We start from the raw sequence: 19,625 nt of genomic DNA on the forward strand, positions 1-19,625 counted from the left end.
CTAGCGGGTAGCCAACAGATAACAGAGCTGCTGGGATTTGAACCCAGGCCTGTCTCTGAAATAATTGTCACTCCACTATGCCATTACGGGGACCCCACCCACATTTCCAGGATTCTGACCGGAATGGGTTTAACTGGTTATCTCTACACAAGAGGGGCCCTGACGAGCATCTGTCACATTAACCACACGCCCGTCTTTGCCGAGGTCCATGCTCAGTTGTCATGGCCACATCCTCAAAAGGTGCCCCAGTGACACATCACAGTACACCAGAACCCTAAATGGTTAAACTTCCCTCTAGCTTGGAGCTCAGTACTTATAAGCAGACCTGAACTAGCCCTAAGGGTCTATTTTTAGCTGTCCATTTTCCTTGTCCTTTTTGGGAGATCTGACAGCACAGGCTGGGCTGATGTTTTCTCCTGCTGGTTTCTTCTCACCAACTCCTACCTCAGGACTGGCCCAGTGCGGGGGCTGCACCTCCTCACTTATCGAAAGGGAGCTGAAGGAGGCAAGCAGGCCCCGATCCAGGAGCCCTCCCAGGGCTGCCCTGGGGTGGGAGAGAGGTTGGATGGGAGCCAGCGGCTCCCAAGCACACTGGTTTCCAGGGAAAGCCTTCATGAGCACCCGGCAGGCGGGACCACAGTGATCATCTCAGTGATTTCAGATCATCTCCATCTGAGCCCCAAGCAGACCGTGTGAGCAGGAGCCCCAGAGAGTGGTCTGGGTGTCAGAGCCTGCTTCTGGGCTCTGGCTCTGGGTCTCACCACCCTCACGTGCCTTCCGTAATGGCGTGTGCCAAGATCGAAGAGCCCACAATTAGAAATTCACGTCTTGGGCCAACTGGTCTCCCACTTGCCAAGCCCTCCCCGTAACTAGTTTTTCACCGCACAGCCAACAGAGGTGCCTGCTCCAGGACCCAAGTGTGACCACACCAGCCCCTCCTCAAAAATTCATTCACATTTGCCTGCACAGTTCACAAGGCCCTCTGGCCCCTCCCAGAGTCCCCCTCCTGACACCCCACACTCCAGGACGCTGTGTCTATGTGCCTTTCAGAGACTGATCTGACCTGGACAGGGTCTGGCAGCTCCAGAGCCGTCCCCATGAAATCCATATGGAACTCCAACGTCACCTCCCGACAAAGCTGCCCCTACCGGCCCCACTGAGCTCTCAGGATCTTACTCCTTTGAGCATAAATGCTCAAAGCTTTGTAATAGAACTTGAAGTCCGGCATTGTGATGCCACCAGCTTTGCTTTTCTTTTTCAACATTCCTCTGGCTATTCAGGGTCTTTTCTGGTTCCATACGAATTTTAGGATTATTTGTTCCATTTCTTTGAAAAAAAGTGGATGGTATTTTGATGGGGATTGCATTGAATGTGTAGATAGCTCTGGGTAGCATTGACATCTTCACAATGTTTGTTCTTCCAATCCATGAGCATGGAACGTTTTTCCATTTCTTTGTGTCTTCTTCAATTTCTTTCATGAGTATTTTATAGTTCTCTGAGTATAGATTCTTTGCCTCTTTGGTCAGACTTATTCCTAGGTATCTTATAGTTTTGGGTGCAATTGTAAATGGGATCTACTCCTTAATTTCTCTCTTCTGTCTTGTTGTTGGTGTATAGGAATGCCGCTGATTTCTGTGCATTGATTTTATATCCTGCCACTTGACTGAATTCCTGTATGAGTTCTAGCAGTTTTGGGGTGGAGTCTTTTGGGTTTTCCACATAAAGTATCACATCATCTGCAAAGAGTGAGAGTTTGACTTCTTTGCCGATTTGGATGCCTTTGATTTCTTTCTGTTGTCTGACTGCTGTGGCTAGGACTTCTAATACTATGTTGAATAGCAGTGGTGATAGTGGACATCCCTGCCACGTTCCTGACCTTAGGGGGAAAGCTCTCAGCTTTTCCCCATTGAGAATGATATTCGCTGTGGGTTTTTTATAGATGGCTTTTATGATATTGAGGTATGTACCCTCTATCCCTATACTCTGAAGAGTTTTGATCAAGAAAGGATGCTGTACTTTGTCAAATGCTTTTTCTGCATCTATTGAGAGGATCATATGGTTCTTTTCAAAAAATAAAAATTTAAAAAAAAATTTTAAAAATGCTCAAAAGCAAGTTTGCTGCACTGAATTAACTTAAGGCATCTGGCTTCAATTAGAACATACAAATTCATCTGGAAAGGAAGTATTCTTCAGTCAGTAGCACTTCTATGCCAATGTGCTTGCTGGGTGCCTCCCTGATCGTGGGATCTGAAGGCAGAGGGAGGCCTGAGGGCCAGCGAAGGGAGAAGGGAGAAGGGTGTACATGGAGCTCTGGGAGCACCTTGCCTCCCTGCCTGAGCCCTCGTGGAGGAGAGTCCTGGGGCAGCCACCTGGCAACCTATGCTCCCTCTTTCCACACCCCCACCCTCCCCCACATGAGTGTGTTTCCATATCTTGTTTTTCATAATGGTTCATAATGGTGTGATGGGAGGTTATTAACCGAACCACACAAGACTTGACCAAAAAAACAAACAAACAAAGAAAAAAAAAACCTCTGCTAAATAACAGCACTTGTCCTCAGACATCTGGTTCTTGCTATGTTTCTGTTGAAACTGGAATCGAGCTCGAAGTCTGATGGAAGAGACTAGGATGGGAACCAATCCTTCCAGAACAGTCTGTGCCCTGGTCCAGTGGGAGATAAGAGTTTCTAACTCCCTGTCACCATCTGCTACAATCAAGGTAGAGTCCTTTGGTCTCATTTACAGATGGAGAACGAATGTGTGATTGTGCACGATCTCTGCATGGACACCACACTGCAGGTCTGACCACATGACACGAAGGCCTGTGTGGCTGATCCCTGGGTCCGAGGCCAAGCGGCCCCAGATGCAAGAGGACTGAACTCCTGTCCCCGTCTTGAGAGGACTGAAAGTCACAGAAATTCAATCTCAGCCCCGGGACTGACACAAGTAACATTCTGGAGAATTTTCTAGCAAAAAATAAAAGTATTCCCATACAGAAAGGGAGAGGGCTGACTCTGGGGTCCTCTGCTCTCCAGGCCTGGGGCTGATGTAAGCTAGGGTCCTCTCCTTCTTGCCGTGCCCAAGGAGGCGGCCACATCCAGGCACACAGACAACACACGTGCGGCCCACAGGCTATGCACAGACCTCAGCAGCAGCTAAGCAGGCTAGCTTCCAGAGACATCAGTTGGGTTCACATCCAACAGTTCCCTCCAAATCATCTTTCAAGAGCTAACCTTTATCAAGTGCTTACACTGTGCTAAGTGCTTTGATCTTATTGAAGATAATCAGCAAAAGGTCATTGGAAGCTGAGTTATTTTCATCTACATTTTATATGTGAAGTCGAACATCAGAGATGTTAAGCCACTTACTCAGGGTCACCAGGAACTCGTGGTGGGGAAAGGATTTGAACCCAGAAGAGGGTAGTTCCAAAATCAGCTCGTGTAACTGCTACGACACACAAGACAGGCACCGGGCTTGGCAAGTCCTTCATACCCAGCGCAGGGCCTGCATCCCAGTAAGTGGTTAGGGAGTATCCATGAATGAAGGCTCAAGTGAGTCCGGGTCGGTGAACCCACGGTATGCGCTATTTTGGGGGATTATCAAAGGGCTATGCTTCATACTTCTTAACCAGCATTCTCAAGACACTGATAGCCCAGGGGTCCCCTGAATATACTCAGTCACCTGTTCCTCCTTCCTCTGAGTAAATGCCCTTCTCGTGCCCAGATGAACGAGGAGGCACCGCCAACTCCGGCCTCGTGGCTCATGGTCCCGCTGGGTTTTCTCTGCTCTTCCCCTCCTTTGCTCATCTTAGAGGCAGGAGGGCCGCCCTGCTCCCAGAGGAGTAAGACCAGAAAAGGTGAACCTGCGGCCTGATGTGAGCAAACCACAGGAAAAGGTCATGCAGGCAGGGATCCCCCCCACCCTACTCCTGCAGCCTGCTGAGGAAAGCAAAGGAAAAACCCTGAACCACTTCACAAAGACTGAGGAGAAGAGGAACCTCCGAGAAGGCTTTTAAGAGACCGGAGTGTGGGGATGACATCCTCATTGTCAGGCTGTGAGGGGCCGTGGGACAGGTCCTGCCAGACTGGGCGCTGGGGAGACTTGAGCCAACATGGGCTGTGCTCCTCAGAAACGCCAGGGAAGGCCAAGAGCCACGGTGTTCCTGGGCCAACGCTGGGTCTCCAGCGGCTGCCAGGCAGAGCGGCGGCCTCAGGGACCCCTGATCTTGCTCTGCCTATCTCAGGAGGGAGAAGGCGTGGGGCCACATCTCCCCCAGCCAGCTCGGGACCCTGACCTCTCCCCCCAGCTGAGGCCAGCTACGCGAGAAAGCGCAAGCAGCCCACAGGCTGCCCACGCTCCTGGGTCCTACGGCTTTGCCGGGGCTGCAGACGGACGCGGAAAACCCGGACTCTGGCCCCAAGGCTGCCACTGTCATCCCATTACCCGAGCCTCACTCAGCTTTACTAAACAGCTTTCCAGAATGCAAACACCCCTCCTTATTCCCTTGTACAGGGGCTAAAGATGAATTAGATTATTAAAAATACGGAAAACCCTCTGCTGCCCTCAGAGATCTGGAGAAAATCAGCATCTGAGATAAACAGTGATAATCAGAAATGATAAAGGCCTCTTTTCAGTTGTAAAAGCTTTTTGAAATTGTACTTCTATTTTTCACAGTGACTTTTTCACCTAAGACGTCAACAGGTGTCTCCAGGGCCCCCACGGAAAATTTTCCTTTGCAGGGGCTCAGATTCCAGTTGAGCGCAGGATGACCTCGGGTAACCCAGGTCACACTGCCTGATGGGTGACCCCTCACTCACACACGGAGAGTCTCCCTCCGTCTCAAGGCTTGGTTTTGAGGGACTACGGGTTCACTCATGCTCTTTCTGCAAAAATATTTTGACACCTTCAAAACTTTCTGGGACAGAAGGAGATGTGAAAAGTGTGTGTGTGTGTGTGTGTGTGTGTGTGTGTGTGTGTGTGTGTGTGTGTGTGTGTGTGTGTGTGTGTGTGTGTGTGTGTGTGTTTGCCTTCTTGGGACAAACATTTGAAAAGCTTGGAGATGGACTATGGCTCAGGTCTTCCTCCTGAATTTCTTCAGCGTGCACGGTTTGCTCTTGGTCCTATTTCAACAGGACTCCCAGGAAGGGCCTGGGGAGCACTGTGGATGGGGGAGGAGGCCGGGGTGTGCCCTGGGGGACGCTCCATCCACGCCTCTCTGCACAGCGTAGGACGGTGGCTGCCCCCGCCCTGCCCACAGAGCCAAACCCCAGGGCCCCAAAGGAGAGGCCCTTTGTGTAGGGGCGTGCACGTGCACACAGGAACGAGCCCGTGGGGCCTCTGAAGGGGTGATAATGAGGGTGCCTGGGAGCATGCCCCAGAAAGCCCATCATTTTCCTGCTCCTTCTCTCGTTCCATGGCTCGGGAAACTCCCGGGGCTCCAGGGCCAGTGCCACAGTCAGCAGGGAGGTAGGTGCACACCCTCCATGTCTCTGCTTTCTCAGGGTCCTCCCAGCAGCTCCACCAGCCCTTTGGGGGCTTGAGAGAACCCACAGCTAATCACTGTAGGAAAGTACCCCTGGAGCGACCAGATGAACAAACCCCGGGGCGATTTTGGTCTCTCAGGACCCTCAGAGAGGCAGCTTTTGGTGAACCAGGAGTTGGAGTCAAATGGGCATGGAGGAGGGAGGCTTTCTTTTTGATCCCTGGGATGGAGCTCAGCTGAGCTCTCCCTCTCACCCAGGTCCCAGTTCCTTTCCGCCATCTCTTGGTCTGGTACTTGTGGCCCTGAAATTTTGATGGGGCCGAGCCATGGGCGTGAGCCAGTCAACCTCCCAACACTCCCAGACCCAAGTAAGGAGAGCCCCCAGAGCAAGACTCACTTGCGGGGCATCTGCCACGTACCAGACCCAGGGCCAAGGGAGTCTAGAGGGAAACATCCCTTAATCCACAAACAGTAAGTGTAGTTAACCTGTGTAAGGTGCATCCTGAGGTTCGGCGGACACCAGACCTTGGAGAGCAGTGATGTAGCAGCTTATATCCAATGCACAAAACGAGCACGGACCACAAAGTTCTCAACGCTGGCTTGATGCCGTAACCGCATCGGCCGTGCTCACGACAGCCTCGGTGTAGACGCCACCACCTCTGTTCGCCCCCTCCCCGCCATCCCTCAAGGGTTTTGTTTTCTAGATCCAGGGAAGCCACTGCTAGGCCTCCTGCGGCACGTGCCATCTGGTCAGGGGCACATCACTCACAGGCTGATGAGGGAAGCGACACGTTCCCCCACAGGCCAGGCATGTGTCCTGCCAAGACCTGGAGTGCCTTGCTGGACACAGACAAGGTAGTAGGACGTCTCTGAGGAAGCACATAGGCTGCCAGAGAAGGTGACGTGTGTCCAGGCTGGGGAAGGGCTTTGGGAAGTCAGTGAATCCAGCCCCCTGCCTCAGGGCAGAGGGAAGAACCGGCTCAGTGGTGGGGGGCACACATCCGCTTCCTGGGAAAAGATAATGCAGCCCTTTTGAGAAACCCATGCCAGGGCCTTGGCTCCAGCCTTTCTTTTCCAGTGGGACTCATCCCCTAAAGAGGGATGGGGTCTATTTGGTCCGGAGACCCTTCTCACCCACTCCAAGACCCTTTACAGCTTCTGGAGCTGTTCATAAACCATGAGGGAACAGTGATGCGGTGCATTGAACCGCAACCCCAAACAGGTATGTTCAAATTCTAACGCCAGTACTGGTGAGGCAAATGTGACCTTACTGAGAAATTACACTGCGGATGGAATTAAGGATCTCGGGATGAGATGATCGTGGATTACCCAGGTGGGCCCCAAATCCAATGACTGATGTCTTTGTAAGAGAAAGGAGAGGAAGACCAGACCCGGAGGGGAGAGCCACGTGAAGACAGAGGCAGAGAGAGGCGTGATGCATCTACAAGCCAAATAACACCGAGGACTGCCAATGCCCCCCCAGATGCGGGGAGAGGGGTAGGGAAGAGATTCTCCCTCAGAGCCTCCGGAAGGAACTGACCCTACTGACACCTTGATCTCAGACTGCTGGTCTCTGGAGCGGTGAGAGTATACATTTCTGTTGTTCGAAGCCACCCCATTTGTGGTACTTTGTTTGGCAGCCCCAGGGCAAGACCTTAGCAGGCAAGTGTCTCCAACGGGGACTGTGGTGACGTGGGCTCCCAGAGAGCAAGTGTCCCTGAGTGGATGGAACAATGGGCCATGTTCGCTTGCTCTCCTCTTGGCCTACTGTCAGATGAGACTAGCCCGTGGGGTGCAGCCACACTCCGAAGGACATCAGCATCCTGACTTCAAGGTCATCTGAAGGCTGGCCTGCTTGGAGGGATCGGACTGATGATGTGGGTTGAAGCAAGGAATCTCAGCCTGCTGGCTGATTTTAACTCAGAGAGTGAAGGGGGGGAACTCAAGAAATGAATCCTGCATATAACTCTATGCGCAGGTTAGACCTCACAGAGCTCTTAACTCTACATAGTGGAAAGGACACTGAACTTAGACCCTTGGGACTCAATCTCCATTTCCCAATGTGTGGAATAATACTCCCCACCTTCCAGGGATGCATGTGCACGTGTACATGCTCAGACAGGAATCCAGAACAATCAAAACTCAAAGACACAACCATGGTGATAAGGCTCAAGTCCAAGTCCAGCCTGACCCCTTCCCAGCTGTGTGCCCACGGACCAGTCCCATCCCTTCTCTGGGTCTTAATCTCCTCATCTACAAATCTGGGGATAACACTACACATCTTCCAGAGTTACAATAAAAATGGGAGATTACAAATGCCATGAGCCTTGAACCCTGACTGGCATAGAGTAGGCCTTCATTTAATGTTACAATGGTCACTACTCACTATTAGAGCTGGGTGCAAGTTCAAGTTCTGTTATTCTCTTCCTGTCACCTCTAGCAATGAACCTCCATCTCTCCCTTCTGCAACCCAGTGTCCTCGTTTGTCCACTGGGGATGGAAAGGGAATACTCTGAGGATCCAGGCAGCCTCTGACCGTTAGTACTTCCAAAGATGGCCTAGGAGGTCTCCTCCTACAGGAGACCTGCACCGAGAAGCAGCAAAGGTTCTTGCCAACATCTGGATGCTACGCACCGGCCTTCTTCACTGCTCTTTGAAGACCAATGAGACCGTAAGACTGAAAAGCGACATCTGGGCTAGGCTGGGCTGGGGTCCCTGTGCCTGAGGTGGAGCCCATCTCTCTGGGACTCAGGCTCCTCAGGGGTTGACTGGACTTCCGTCTACATAAGCAGGAGTGGTCTACCTCCAGGAACTCAGGCACGTTAGTCCCCAAGGCCCACCTCAATGCTCTGATTGAAAATCCACTGCCCTTTCTCTCCCTAAGCACCGCATGGGATGTCTGGCACCTGCCAGCCTTCTTAGCTCCAAATATTATTCTCAGGAAAAAGCAAGCAGCTCAAAAGTAGAAAGAACACAATTACAATAACCTTCCAGAGCTGGCTCTTCCTGGAGTCCCCTTGCTCAGTGAGATGACATGTTGCCTAGACGACGGTGGGGAAGGGGGCACGGGATCCACCCTGCCCTCTGCAGCCAGGGACAGGGAGCCGAGCACTGACTGCAGCTGCAGGTACACAGCTCGCTGACCACTCTGACGACCCAGAAGGGCAACTGCCAGGCAAGTGCTGCTTACTGGAAGGGGACAGACCCAGAGGCTGCGAAGATATCTGAGAATGCATTTTCTGGCCGGAGGGAAAAAGGGGCATGACGTTTGCCCATCCACGACGAAAGAATCCACTGAGTGCCAACAATGAAGGAAACTAAAATCCACATACTCCAGACACAAAAAGGGGATGGAGCTGAGCTTGTTCTCCCTCCAACGACTCTGGGTGCTGAAGGGGACCCTGGGGATAGTGAAGTCTGGGTGTCCCTAGAAAGCCAGTCATGCTGCTGCCGGCAAGGTGTCCTTAGGCAGACGAGGGGCACCTTCTCTCCCCAGTGCAGGAAGCACAGGAGGTCAGGACGGACCCACCCCATCCTGGCATCAGTAACAGTGGGAGGACAGACCCCCTCTGGCTATTAGGACAGTGGCTGCAAACAGTGTGAAAGGGAACTTGCAGGGAGTCAGACTCTGGAGAGAAGGAGCCCCTCAGAAATAAACAGTCTCCCCACCACCACACAGGATGCAAGAAGGAAGGTGAGATCATAGTTTAAATGCGAACTCAGGGGCACCTGGGTGCCTGAGTCGGTTGAGCATCCGACTTGTGGTTTCAGCTCAGGTCGTGCTCTCATCATGGGTCCTGAGATCCAGCCCCACGAGGACTCTGTCTGTGCTCAGCGGGGAGTCTGCTTGAGCTCCTCTCCCTCTACCCCTCCCCCACTCTCTCTCTAAAACAAATAAATCTTAAAAAGAAATAGGAACTCAGATCAACTGAGAATGCCAATGACAAATGATGGAAGGAATGACCCGTTTTTAAGGATGGATATAGGAGAGAGGCAGGAACCTCTAAGCAATGGGTTTGGCACTGTTACGGCGCAGAAGGGGCTGAGGTTCTGGAAAGTGAAAAACCTCCGAAAGGCATTTTTGGAGTGGAATGAAGCAGCAGCAAAAGATGGGCCTTCAATTTACAGCAGATGGTTCAGCAAGAAATCAAACTCACTGAACGATGATTTTGTTTTTTTTTATATCAAGGAAAATGTTCTTCAACCCCAAAAGAATGAACAAAAGTGGTTATGAGGGAACCAGAACACAGAAATAAAAAAAAGAAAACTTCTAAACATGTTTTCCAATGACTTCAAGGCCTCTTGGTCGCCCCAGGTACTGGATGCAGACCAAAGTTCAGAAGCACACAGAGACTGCATGAGAAAAATATGTCAAAACAAAGAAAATGCCACAAAACCAGCACTAGGCAAGTGCCCAGTTTGTAGAGACCAATAGGCAGATTCTGGAAATGACATCAGTAAAATTACAGAGTGAATTTAACCAATGGTTCATGGACCGTTAAGGCAAAAAAATAAAAAAAAAAATAGCACTAAATACCAGTGGAAATGGATTTCCTGAAAACAAACTGAACCCAACCAACCTCATTTCCTATTTTCGTAAGGTCACCAGATTAAATAAATTAGGGGAAAGCCGAAAGGCGGTGAGTCTCATCTGACAAGGTCTTCCCTCATAGCCCGGATTCAAGATGGCGGACGGTGGTCGACGGAGGGCCCCATGCAGACTCCCACTGATTGATGGTATGGCAGGGTGGAGGCACTACATGTGGCCCAGGCCGTACCTTGTCTGCCACGGTGAGACCTCTCTGCCAAATGGGGGGAGGCTACGAAGTGACATACAGGAATCGAGACTAGAGGAGACTGTGACAGGCTGCAATAATGAAATGGAATACACATGAGAATCAACAGGGAAAGAAAGTTCTGCCTTAGAAAAATGAACAACACAGGTATGGAACAAGGAGCTCAGACTTAGGAGTTCCCATGAAAAAAGAAATCGGATCTTCTTTGCTTGACTCTAAAACTTCAGTGTGGTGATATGGTGGTTAAACGTTTTTTAGTAAAGAAGTATAGGGTGCAGTGAAGTGGGTGAAGGGGGTCAAAGGGTACAAACTTCCGGTTATAAAATAGGTAAGTTCTGGGGCGCCTGGGTGCTCCATCAGTGAAGCGTCTTGACTTGATTTTGGCTCAGGTCATGATCTGAGGGTCATGGGATCAAGCCCTGCATCAGGCATCGTGCTCAGCTGGGAGTCTGCTTGAGATTCTCTCCCCCTCTTCCTCTGCCCCTTCCCCCTGAGCACTCGCTCACTCAAATAAATCTATCTTAAATAAGTCCTGGCGGTGTGACACACACCATGTGACATTAATCATACTGCACTGTGTGTGTGCACACTGCTAACAGAGTAGATCTTAAAAGTTCTCATCACAAGAAAACAAACTAACACTGTGTGGTGATAGACATTAACTAGACTCACTGTGATGATTGGGTTGCAATACACAGATATCTAATCAAAAATATAATGTTCTTATGTCAATTATATCTCAATAAAGAAAAGTATGCAGGAGAAAAGCATTACTTGTAGTAACTCAGTTTTCAGAATAACTCCATGAGATAAGTGCAAAAAGTATCCCTATTTTAATACCAGATGACTCTGGAACATCTTATAGTTTGTAGTGCCAGAAAGTAAGGAAGTGCTAAAAACAGACAGAAAAAAAACAAAACAACAAAACTTAAACTAAAACAAAAAACCTACATGGATGGGAATATGTCAAAAGGACACAGGAGCCACCGAAAAAGCATCCAACAGCCAAAGTTGGGACAACTGCAACAACAAAGTAGTACTGCATCCTAGCCCAAAGTATGAAATAAATACTCACGAGTCCGTCCTGACATAAATCAATAACTGAATAAATAAATGGGGGAGAATGGATAAATGCAGAAGAACTCCAAATAATCTGTGCAGATGCTCCGCCCTCAAGGAGGTGGGGCATAACACCTCACTCCTTTACTGTGGACTGCACATGGTGACCTCTTTCCTAAGAAGACAGTATGGGGGTGTCTGGGTGGCTCAGTTGGTTAAGCATCTGCCTTTGGCTCAGGTCATGATCCCAGGGTCCTGGAATCGAGCCCTGCTTTGGGCTCCCCACTCAAAGGGGAGTCTGCTTCTCCCTCTGCCTCTCCCTCTGCTTGTTCTCTCCCCGTCAAATAAATAAAAAATCTTAAAAAAAAAAAAAAAAAAGGACGACAGTATGGAAAGGAGGAAGTAAGAGTTAACTTTGCGGTGGAGACACCTGACGAAAGTTCCCTCAGCCAGGGGATGGAGGTCAGCATAGATGGGGACAAGTCCTGCTGGTCGCACGGGATGATATGACGGGGTGAAGATGGCCCTGTGCCTCTGCATCGCTCCCCCCCAAAGCCCGTAGCCCCCTCCCAGTCTCTCATGAGGAAATATGGCAGAGACAAACACACCTGAGAGACCTACAGAATACCCGACCAGTAATCCTCAAATTGTCAGGATTATCGAAAACAGAGAAAGTCTGAGAAACTGTCAGGGCCAAGAGAAGCCTAAGGAGACATGGCATGTGAATGACATGGTATTCTGAACAGGACTCTGGGACAGAAAAAGGGCATTAGCTAAAAACTAATGTCCTCTGAAAAAGGTGTGGACTTCAGGTAATAAGAATGCATTATTATTGGTTCATGTTGTGACAAATGTACTATACTAACACAAGACAATAATAGGGGAAAATGGATACAGGGCACCTGGGAATTCTCTGTAGTGTCTTCAAAGCTTCGCTGTAAATGTCAACTTATTGTAAAATAACAAATGTACTAAAAAGGAGGAAAATCAGGCACTAGGAGGCCACATGTGGAACCACAGCCCTGCCTTGCTTCCCTGGAACCACAGCCCTGCTTGTGAGACTTGACTGGGGTCTACGTCCCCCATCAAAGTATAGCTCTAAGAGCACAAGGACCGAGCCTGCTTTGTTCACCATCACATCGCACCTCAGCACCTCACACGGTGCCTGGCACATAGCAGGTGCTCAGTCGATATGTGGGGTTAGACGAGAAGACAAGCCTTGGGGCATAATATACATATCTTAATATATCTGAAGGGCTGCTGGGTAAAAAGGCTGGATCTAGTTTATTTTGTGTCATTCTAGACCAGAGCTGTCCAATGATAATAATAAAGTATAATGTGAGCCACAGATATAATTTAAATTCTTTGAATGGTCACATTATTAAAGTAAAACTGAACAAGTGAAATTGACTTTTAATATTTTCCAGAATTCGATGTATCCAAATTATTTCAACATGTAAAAGATGAAAACATAAAACTAACACACATATAAAATGTTCTTTATACATGTATAAATTAATGAGATTTTCTGTTCTTTTTTTCCATAGTAAGTCTTTTGCGATCCAGAGTGTATTTGTCACTGACGACATATCTCTGTTCAGACTTGCCACATCTCAAGCGCTCAGTAACCGCATTCGGAGCGGCTACCATGCTGGAGAGCAGGGCTCTGGAGTGCTTGAAAACCAGAACCTGAGAATTACAGGGGGTAATGCTGGGCTCCACAGAAAGGAGTGCACCGAGCTCTGAACCCTGTCTGCGGTTGGAATATGGGACCTTGGAAAAAAGCAAGCTCCCGAAGTCAGGAGGAATCCAAGCAGAGGCTCCTGATTCTCTGCTGGAGACCCCTGGGAACAGGCTCTTTCACTGGCTTGGAGTTTAGACTGGATGAACCCCTGGGGTGCCAGCCAATTCTTACACACTCAGGAGAGAGGCCTGATGCCTTACTTAGAAGCCTGCTGCTGGGGCGCCTGGGTGGCTCAGCTGGTTAAGCGACTGCCTTCGGCTCAGGTCATGATCCCGGAGTCCCGGGATCGAGTCCCGCATCGGGCTCCCTGCTCGGCGGGGAGTCTGCTCCCTCTGACCCTCCCCTCTCTCATGTGCTCTCTCTCCATTCTCACTCTCTCAAATAAATAAATAAATAAAATCTGCTGCCGGATCATCACCATCTGTATGGCGCCCTCCAGAATGCGAAAGGCCATGGCACACAGGATCTCACCGGATGCTCGGATTCTCTGCCAGGTAGGTATTACTTTTTTCTTTACTTATAAGAAATTATTTATTATCTGTTTATTTATAGATGAAGAAATAGGGTCTCAGAGAGGTTGAGAGGCTGACCTGGTCACAAAGGGCTGCCCTGAGGAGGACAGGAACAAGGCCCTCAGCACAGTATAGGTGTCCTCTCCCTGGAAAATTCTCTCAAAGGCCAGCACCACTCCCACAGGTTCTGAGCTCCCCCATGGGGCGAGGAGGGCTTGAGGGCATTGCTGGTGTCCCCACCCCCCACCCCCGGCAGGGGTGGTGTCAGGTCACCTGGACACAAGGGGGCCCTGCAACACAGGGACTGGGAGAGCAGTCTGGCTTTACTCACTGCGGCTGCGTTATTTGGTTTTTAAAGTCACACCCTCGTGAGGTCACCACCAACTGCTCCCCAGAACATCTGCCCAAAATAGCACGGACATCTGGATGTTACAAAAAAGACTCATCGCTGTGGAATTACAAAGAGCATCTGACCCTCATCATGCCGCACTTTTGTGTTTGTGTGGCTTGTGTTAGCCAGAGACAGAGAAAACCATCAGTGGGAAATGTGAGTGCCTTCTTGGAACAACTTGCTGATTCCGAGGCTCTTTCCCTGGCCACCGCAGACCTCCCAAAGACCAGTGCACAGGAATGCCACCTGGCTGTTCAGCTCAAGATGGGTTCAAGAAACAAGACCTCGTTACCCCAAGGCCTCTCTTTGCTTCTCACTCCAAGCTGATGCTCCTGGTCTCAGCACACTCTCTCTTCCTCATCAGACTTGGCCCCCAGTTACTTCTGCCTGTTTATATTTTTTCTTTAAAGATTTTATTTATTTATCTGAGAGAGAAAGAGAGTGAGCAAGCACGAGGTGGGGGAAGGGGCAGAGAGAGAGGGAAAAGCAGGCTCCTCGCAGGAGTAGAGAGCCCGATGCGGGACTCGATCCCGGGACCCTGGGATCATGACCTGAGCCTAAGGCAGATGCTTACCCAACTGAGCCACCCAGGTGCCCCACTTCTGCCCGTTTTTTAAAAACCCAACTTCACTTTCAAACCCCATTTGGTTCCATCGAGCAAATCCAGGAGGTCTAGCACACTACTCAATGTGCACCCCTGACTCCTCACTGTCCACAGGAGGAAGCCCAGATGCTCTGGTGTGGGGTCTCAGCCCCCCACCCCAACTCCCATTCTGCCTTTCTGTGTCATCTGGCAATAGGCATGCTGCCTCAAAGTGGTTTTCTGAGGGTGACACACTCATTGGCCTCTGTGTCTTTGCTCATGCTGTTCCCTCTCCTAAAATTCCTTCCATCCACATCTTAACCTAGCAGGTCACACCTCAAGTTCCAGCTCAAATGTCACCTAAGCCTTCACCTCCCTGTGGACCCTGAGCATGATGCATTTCTTACCTTTGTACCTCCACCACAGCAAAATAAATGGGCAAGATACTTCCAAAAACTCTGAAGAAAATCCAAGAGGAAAATGTGACAGTGGGCATGGGGTGAGTGGCAAATTTGGAAGGGTGGCCAGAGAGACCTGTGGTGAAATGGTGCATCTGAGTTTAGGCCTGGCAGATGAGAAGGCAGCAGGTTTCAGCGGCCAAGAGCTCCACATGCAGGGAAGAGCACACGTGAAAGCCTTCATTGGGAGTGAGTGTGAAGCGTCTCAGGAACGGCAAGCAGGTCGGGAGGCTGCATCACCATGGACAGCAGCCAAGCAGAAGGACACAGATCCAGGAGGAAGGTGGGTTCTCTCCTGTGGCTCATGAGAAGCAGTCTGCATTTATCCTACACGGAGCAGAAGCCTACGGAACGTTCTGAGCAGGGATGTGGCAGACGAGGGGATTCTGGTCGCTGTGCAATTAACAGACGACGGAGTGGACCCAGGAGATGCTGGGGGTGATGGTGGCCAGTGAACGGGAGATGGAGAGAAGCCCCTGCAGATAGAGCTGAGGGCACTTAACGACAGAGATGCAGCAGTGAAGGCAAGGGTTCTGACCACTTCTCCACCGTATTCAGTGTGAGCTCTTGAAGTGTAGGAGTCCCTTTTATGAATGTCTAGATGGTGGCCCATGCTCCATGTCCCTAGGCATAACCCAGAAAGTGCTCCCCACACCTGCTATTCCTATTCTGTTGGAACTCACAGCACACTGCAATGTTCTCTTTGCCCTCCAGCTAGTTGTTCCTCTGTGCCCAGGACTCCACAAGGGCAGAAGCCAGGCCAGGTGCCCGGCCCACAGTGGGTCACCGTTGCACCTGCTGAATGCCTACCAGACGTGGACGGCAGCACCAACAGCAAAACAAGAGGCCAGGCTCCTTTGTACGGGACAGTCACCCAGTCACGGGGCAAGAGCTGGACTGACCCTAATGACACCAAGGGGTTCTGGGCCTCTGGGGGCCTGTTGGATTCATTCTGAGCTCAAGGAAATTCTGAGATTCGCTGTTCCTTCTGTTCTTAACTCTCCTCTGATTAAAAGTCTCCTCGAACAACTTGGGCTCGGCTCAGAGAATGCCAACATCAGTATTACCAAGCTGCCATTTAGTCTTCTTCCTCCCTCCCTCCCTGTGCCTGAAACAACTCTGTGAATACTTCCTCCCGGATGTCGTCCTGAATGGCCCCAAATGTCAGTAATCTCTTGGAAATTGGCCACTGCTGCTGTCAATGTCTGGGTTGTCAGACCCCTAACAGCCTCTGGATTTGTCACGGGCTATTAACTAGCTAACTCTTCATTAAGTGTTGGTAAAGATCAATTTCTGGGGGGCTGATCTGGCTCCACTTGTTTGCTAAATGGAAGAAACAGATGTGTCTGCTCACACTTCCCGTGGCTTCACTCTGTAGGACATGGTGGCCTAGGTACTGGTCTGTAAAGCCCTCGCCTTCCAGGTGGTGGGAACATGGCCTCTGTTGTCATGGTGATGGGTCAGCAAGGACAGCTAAGGGGCAGAGACAAGGGCTCAGGGTGTAAGGGAAGCGAATCACTTCCTGCTCTCAGCTCCCAGGCCCCTGACACACACACGACTGGACCAGGAGCAAACCACTCACCTGGGCTGAGCCAACTGCACGGTTTCTCCTGGGAACATGGATTGCTGACACACAGACTGAAGCAAATTAACAAGGCTGGGGACAGGGTTAGCATGGAAGCTGTGGGAGAAGCAGAGACCAGGAGCGTCCTTCCAGCCACCAAGTGCAAAGACACAGGCAGAAGAACAGCCAGGGAGCGCCGAGAGACGGGCGCGTAAACTTGGCTCCCAACCCGCCGACTCTATTTCTGTGAGACCCCATCATATCTCGTTCCCTGTCTTGAGCTGCCTGCAAAATATCCCACTATTTCCTCAAAATAAACCCCACCAGTGGCTTTTCTTGTCCTTGCAACCCTACCTCTCTCTAAGAGAATGGGCTTTGATGTCAGACCAACCTGGATTCAAATCTTAGTTCTAGCACTTACTGTTATCCACTCATACGTAACCTCTCTGGGCCTCAGTGTCCTTATCTGTAAAATGGGGCTAATGCCACTCCCCTCACGCGGTTATTGTGGGGATTCAAGGAATTAGGGTAGGTGAAAACACCAGCTCCCTAATAAAGCTGTTGAATGGTTCTCAATGCAGACAGAAAGAGAAGTTGCCCGCCACCCTCTGCCCAAGGACATATGATGATGTCGGAAGACAGTTTTGGTCATCACGTCTGCTGTGGGCACCTGGCATCTAGTGGACCGAGGCCAGGGATACTGCTAAGCATCCTACAGGGCACAGGGCAGCCCCCCACAACAAAAGATGATCCAGCCCCAAATGTCAACAGTGCTGAGGCTGAGAAGCGCTGGCACACTGTTGTCAACTAGGTGAGGAATTCCTCCCCAATGACAATGGGGCCATACTTCGCATCAGCAGCAGCACTTCTTCAGCGGCCCCCTTCCAAGGCCCTCTCTCTCCTCCACACCCCCCTCCTCCAGCCCCCTGCCCCCCTCTTACCTCCTCTCCTGACCTCAACCCTCCTTTCCTTGAGGGTAATGAAAAATGCCCTGTGCTCTGCAGAAAGGACGCTCTCCTTTCTCTGGGAGAAGCCCATGGGGACCTCATAATGGAAGCGAAGGGGTTAACGGCTTCACGCTGACCTGCTCATATCCTCAGTTGGAAAAGGAGGAGGGGAAGCATGGGGGAGGATGGCAGCACCTGGAACCCACCCTTGTTTTTCTCCCTTTCTTTCTCTCAAAGACCCATTAGATGGTCCAGCTTTATATGAAGGGTCTCATGACCACCGTGATGGGCAGAGGGAGAGGAAATATGAACGCCTTCAGCCACAGAGAAGTCAACATCACTGGAGTAAGGGAAGATGCCTTTAGATCTTGGAGTAACAGAAGATGGTTTTCAGAGTGGCTTTGGCCAAGAGCCCCTGGGACTCTCTGCAGAAGGATGGGCAGAGGAAGGGAAATGAGCTGGGGAGGGGGAGGGGTTCACCAATCCTGGGGGGCTTCTGGGTTTTCCCCTGGGAGAGGGAGGAGGTGGTAGCCTAATTCCAGAGTCCAATGGAGTAAGGCAACCTCAGTTCCACCAGCACCGGTGGCCAGGCCCGGTCCCCGGGTCTAATGGATGGGCAGGGACAGTAGCAGGAGCTCCAGCTAACAGTAAATTTGGAATTTGGGTGTCTGAGGGTTGGATGTTGCATCTACCACGGGCTTCCCAATACAGCTTATCCCCTGACACTGTGGATGCCCGATAAGCCCCTCAGCATCTTCATTTATAAAATGAGAAAGTGCCTGCCAGCTCTAATTGGGTCTACGATTAAGCCCAGAGGTGTGCATCTGACTGCAAAGAGGCTCTTCTAATCCAGCTGGGAGAGGATGGTGTTGGTAAAATAAAGAGGCTGCCCGCTCCCTTCATCAAGTCTTAGCACTCGCCCACAGGCGTGAGCTGCTGTGCATCCTTAACACCATCACGGCGGGCAGGGCAATGGGGGCTGGATCTGGGATCAAAGGCTGCGCCCACAGCTGGACCTCATAATCTACAAACTGGATGACTGAAGTCAAGTGACTCGAGATACGGCTCATGTCTTCTGCGCAAGGTGGCTCGGAGGCTTATGTGAGAATGGAAGGCACTCAGCACACGACAACCGCTCAGTAAATGCAATTTGCCTCTGCGTTATTAAAAAAATGCTAAACCATACGACACAGAAAACAAACAGCTAGAGTTAGGGAACCAGGACATTTGGGATTTATGATGCTAAAATGCTGGAAGCCACAGAAAGACCTGCAGGAGGAGAGAGGCTAAAGGTCTCAATTGCACACCCACAGAATGGGTTATTATAATACAGCTTGTTAAAATGCCATTTAAAACTAGTGAGATGGGAACAGTCTCACAGCCGGTAAAGAATAAAGTATGATAAAATGTAAAAACAACACAATTCCAATTGTGTAAAAAATAATATGTGCTCTATAGATGCAACTACATTTAATCTTTGATAAATACAAAGTATCATTCCACCACCCAGAAATCACCACTCTAAGTTTTTTTTTTTTTAATCTCTTCATTATACTTCTCTGTACGTTAAAACACGTTTTACAACAAGCACGTATTATTCTGAGACACCATACATTTGTAAGTGTCAGAAGAGGAAGCAGGTTTGGGGGTCAAGGCCTGGTGGATGGCTAGAGACGGAGGATGGAAGCAAGCAGAGGAGGGGTTCAGGTCCGGGAAGAGCAGACAGAACCACAGAGTGGGTGCGGGGATGGGGAAGGGGTGGGCTCGGGGGACCTGCTTATCTGAAGTCAGAGAGCACCCCGGGAGCTGGAGGTGGGGAAAAGTCTCCCTGGACAGACCGACTGGCACTTCGGGAAGAAGCTGGAGGATCAGGCGGGATGGACCCAATGCAACCGCTGACACGGAGCCACTGTGGGCTCTTGAGTAGGGGGACGATGTAATAAAGTGCTGTCAGGGCTGCCAGCCCAGTGCAGGATGGCCTGAGGCATGGGGACCAAAAGGAGGAAGAAGAAGAGCCACTGAGTCTGAAGAAAGGAGCTCTAGGGTTGGGATGCCTCTGGGAATGAAGCTCTAGCAGGACTTCCAGTCTG

The 19,625-nt window shown here is 50.4% G+C and overlaps 1 protein-coding gene across 2 annotated transcripts in view; it reads right to left on the bottom strand.

Moving 5' to 3' along the window:
* The window catches only part of SLCO3A1 (solute carrier organic anion transporter family member 3A1), a 320,044-nt gene that overhangs the window by 103,969 nt on the left and 196,450 nt on the right, over window positions 1-19,625 (bottom strand). The window lies entirely within an intron of this gene.

Source organism: Zalophus californianus, chromosome 6 (genome assembly GCF_009762305.2).
Source record: "Zalophus californianus isolate mZalCal1 chromosome 6, mZalCal1.pri.v2, whole genome shotgun sequence".
Lineage (NCBI taxonomy): Eukaryota > Metazoa > Chordata > Mammalia > Carnivora > Otariidae > Zalophus > Zalophus californianus.